The following is a 4656-nucleotide window of genomic DNA, read 5'->3' on the forward strand; positions in this document are numbered from 1 at the left end:
ATATAAATGTGATCTAGTATGGCCCGACTTCATCTTGAAGCTTCAACTTCAAACTCCGTCTTGAAAATGGATTGGAAACTCCGTCTTGAATTTCACCATGGGAGGCGCCATTTTCTTCAAATAGGATAAGCTATAATTTAAGCTAATTACAACTATTTGATGGTACGCAGAGCATATTTAAAGCAATAAAATTTGGTAATTTAGACCAATATTACATTCAAATTAATGGTACGCAAACCATATTTTCTATTCTATTTGGGCCATACTAGTCACTTTCCATAACCTGCAAAAAGTACATTTACAATATACCATTCACCCATTCATTTATCAATGAATGACCCATATAGCTGGTTAGTAGAACATATTATGCATCACATAAATATTTTCAGCAATTAATCATGGCTTCCAATAATCTACCAATTTCAATCCTTATTAATTCTAATCAAGTTGTTTTAACCTTAAAGGAATGTAGACCTAATCGAGAGTTTATGTAACGCCCCGACTTTTCGGCACCTTAATTAACGGTAATAAACCGCACTTAGCTAATCATTAGCAGCGAAAATAGGCATAAAATAATCCTGGGACCTGTGGGTTATGGGCCCACAAATAAAATCATCCTCAAATAACATATCTTAAATAATACAAACTTTCCCAAATATAAATATAAATCAATATTCTTATAACAACCTCAATAACAGGATTCCCTTAATAAATAATTCTCATCTCGATATCCACATAATAAACTACCAACTCCAGTAATAACTTTGACTTGAGCAACTTGAGCTCCTTAATCGAACCTGTACACCGTAATAAAAATAGAAAACAGGAAAAACACAGAAAATACAAAAAATGAGTGAAAAACTCAGTAATATTACTCCAGCCCGTCAAAACGGTTTTATTTTGAAAATCATTTGGCACATATCAATCATTAACATTTATTGTTCGGAAATAACTAACTCAATCTTGTTATCTTGAAAACTGTGTCGGCAAGGAATCATTTCCTTTACAGCTCATTGGCAAGTACAGACTTTGGCGGGGCTTTTCTTACATCTTTTCAGGGGGGAACTGTTTCCCAAACTTTAACTTTAACATGGCCTCTACCTGTAACTTGCCCATTTACTAGTTCAGTTCACTTTTCCAGGCCGACAACAGCAACATCGTATTTCTTTAAAATAAATTTATAAACATCATAATTATTCCCGAACAACGTCTTTAACATCATGATCATAATCATAAACATATATCATCATAAAATAATAAAGTACTTTAATATATCATCATCAAAATACTCATGATACTTTAAATCATACATCATATCATTTAGCACTTAAATCACATAATAGTCACATAATCACATACAAACATATAATTACATATTTTCATATACGGGCATATAAACTTAAATGTTGGGCATAATAATTACATAATAATACTTTTAGATACGGGCATAAATATAATTGCTGGACATAATAGTTACCTTGATCGTTTATCCTTAATCTGAAATCCATAAGCTCGAAATTAATAATAATCCTCCATAATGAGTCTTCATTTAATAACCTCAAAATCATATTAATAGGTAAAATTAATCATTTGCTTAAAAAGAATTTTTGAAATATAATTGCTTACTTAAGAGGTAATACTCACGTAGCTTCCATAAAAATGTTGGTCTTTGCCATCAACTTCTTTAATCCACCAACCTAGCTTTTTGTCTTATTCTCCAACTAATTAAAGCCCATTAAGTATTTGTTTGACTATGGCCAACTCATCACTCAATTACAAATAGTCAGTAGAACAAGGAGGAAAATTATAGGAACAACCAAACAAGAGTATAGCAGATAAAGGGGGTCACGCAACAACCACTCCCGCAGCCACATGGGTCACAGTGGGCTCCGGCAGCGAACAAGAAGTGACGTCGGGGCTGAGATCTGGGCGGCGAAGGGAAAGTCGCCGGGAAACAGGTGGTGGCTGCGATGGAGCCGCGGTGGTCAAAGGAGGAGAGAGAAAATGGGTAGTCAAAATTAATGGGGTAAAAAGCTCCAAGCTTTAACAATGGTGTTTTTCATTTAATTACTCAAATTTGAGTTGGATTTGTAAGATTGGAGATGACATAAATTTTAATGGCTATTTATAGAGTTTATGAGACTTGATGAGTCATGAAAGAGGAGAAATTCTTGAACATTTGTCACTCTCAAAAATGCCTCAACTTACACGTACGGGAGAAGAAGGAAGAAGAAAATTGAGGTATGCAAAGTCATGAACTTGGACTGAAGTTGGAAACAAAGGGGAGTCAAAAGCTTGGTGACCAAACCATCCATTTACACTTATGGTGAAGGAAGAAGAAGCAAAATGGGTCTTTGATCTTTCAATTAAATAATGGTAATATATGGACTTAGAAAAGAAATATATTATATATGAATCAGATTTTTGGATAATAAATGGGCTTGAAAGAGAAATTCAAGTATGAAAAAGAAATTGGGCTCAAAGTATTATGTCATAATAAAAAAGTAGACATAATAGGATAATTAAAATAGATCAGAAAGATTAAGGACGTAGTTACGTTAATAATCGTAATTACGGAATAATAAAATAGGTTTAAAAATACGGGGTGTTACAGTTTATGATTAAAACAATCCCACTTAAACCAATAAATTTACATGCTTTACTAATTTTAAACATAAAATTATATTTCCTAGTCTAACCGGAAACATACAAATTTAATTAAAATTTAAAGCTCATATAAATTATTATTCGAATCCTTTAATTTACTTTCAGTTTATTAATTTTTTTAATTTAAATTTAATCAAGGTTTTAATTTTAGTAAAATAATTAGTATAAATAAAATTTATAATAATTAATTATTCAAAATTAAATTCCGAGAAAAAAATTAAATTACGAATTTAAAATTAATTAAAATCGTTTTTCCAACTGAAAATTAAAATTAAATTTAAAGCGTACCAATCGGGTCAAGACGAGGCCATGGGCTTGCGCCCATGCCTCGTCGAGTCCACGAGGCAGCTTGCCCCTCACGAGTGATCGCACAGCAAGGCACGAGCAGCAGTCACGCGCAAACACAGCAAGCCAAGCCACGCTTGCTCGCAGCATTGCTCGCTGGCCTCGTAGCGCACCAGCAGGCTTGGCGAGGCATCCCTCGCTGCCCGCGTGCAGCCTCGTCTCGCGTGTGTGCCTTGCCTTTCGCCCATCCGCCCATACCTCATCGCAGCACTCGACGCAAGGCAGGGCTACTGCCTTGTGCTCGCGTGCCACTCGCTTGCTCGCTGCATTCGTACCGCATGGGCGACGAGCTCCCTTGCTCGTCGTTGCATGGCCGCACTATACAACACCCCTTAAGGGTAACACTTAGCGCCCATTGCTTTGTGCGTGCAAGATTCATGAGCGGGTTACATAATAATCAAAACTTTTTAATTTAAATTTATAGACGAATTAATAAATCATATTAATTTCATAAACTTAGGGCGAAAAATCGAAAATTTATTATTCAAATTAATTTCCAATTATCATGGATTCAAATCTAGGTCATAAAATTCAAAAATTTACCACATTCAACAAATTTCATGGTGGTTTTTAATCATGGATACCTAATTAAATTGTCAATTAATTATGAAAAACAAATCAAATTCTAAATTATTCGAATTTCAACAAATTAATTACAATTACAAATTAGGTTGTATAATTAACAAGCTTAGGCATTAAATTTGTTAAACATATACAACAGGTCAATCAAAGATTCAAGATTTACAAACAAGAATCACAAATATTTAATTTAACATCTTAAAAATTTCAAATTTTGCGTTCGAAAAACTAAAACTTCCGAAAAGTCATAGTTAGGCTTCGAATTTGGGAATTCTGAATTCGGCATCAAACCTTTGATTTTAGTCAAAACTTTAAAACGCCGTTTACATGCGAAATACACTATAAAATTATAAGATTCCGACCATTATTGACTAAACTGCCGAAAATTCTGCGAACATATAATTAAATAATCGCAAGAATTTGCAATTAATTACAAAAAATCGAAATTAATCACCCCTTTAATTCATTGCAAATTTATAAAATTTAACCATGTTAACTATAATTATTATGGAATTAATTAGAGGCTCGTGATACCACTGTTAGGTTATGATACATATAAAACATATATATTTCATGCGGAAAAACCTTAAAGCCAGAAATCCAAATTAATTGCCACATAACAATTAGCATAATTTAGGATACATACTTATGTAGCGTGCCCTCCCTAGCTGCTCCGGAACCGAACAAGAACAAGTTTGGGACTCCAAGTGTAGTCCCTCCGTAGATAGTCCACAGCACGTTCGGATCCGCCTTAGATTTAATTAACTAGAATTTCACCTAAGGTTTTAAGTTATTCGAATAATTTGTGGCAAATTAACGTTAGTTTTAATCCTTAAAACTTATGTGAATACTTGAATTATGTGTCTGTACATTATGAATTCCATCACATATTTATAGGGTTGGAATAATGGAATTAGAAGTCTACTAGGTTTCAATTAATCTAATCCTATTAGAATTAGACATTAACTAAAACTAATAAGTTATTGTTTAATTAAACAACTAACTCTAGTAACTTTAGGAAATTTAATCATTAATCTAATCCTAATTGCTTAAGGATTCGACGTA

At 33.3% G+C, this 4656-nt stretch overlaps 1 long non-coding RNA gene across 1 annotated transcript; it reads right to left on the bottom strand.

Annotated features, from left to right (window-relative positions):
* Nucleotides 1-362: 362 nt before the first annotated feature.
* LOC110805542 (uncharacterized) lies at nucleotides 363-2455 on the bottom strand. The gene is made up of 3 exons (XR_002538040.2): nucleotides 1645-2455; nucleotides 1478-1557; nucleotides 363-797 (listed from the first exon to the last, which is right to left on the bottom strand). It is a non-coding gene; the product is annotated as an uncharacterized lncRNA (long non-coding RNA).
* Nucleotides 2456-4656: the final 2201 nt, after the last annotated feature.

The sequence above is a fragment of the Spinacia oleracea genome, chromosome 1 (assembly GCF_020520425.1).
Source record: "Spinacia oleracea cultivar Varoflay chromosome 1, BTI_SOV_V1, whole genome shotgun sequence".
NCBI classification, from domain to species: Eukaryota; Viridiplantae; Streptophyta; class Magnoliopsida; order Caryophyllales; family Amaranthaceae; genus Spinacia; species Spinacia oleracea.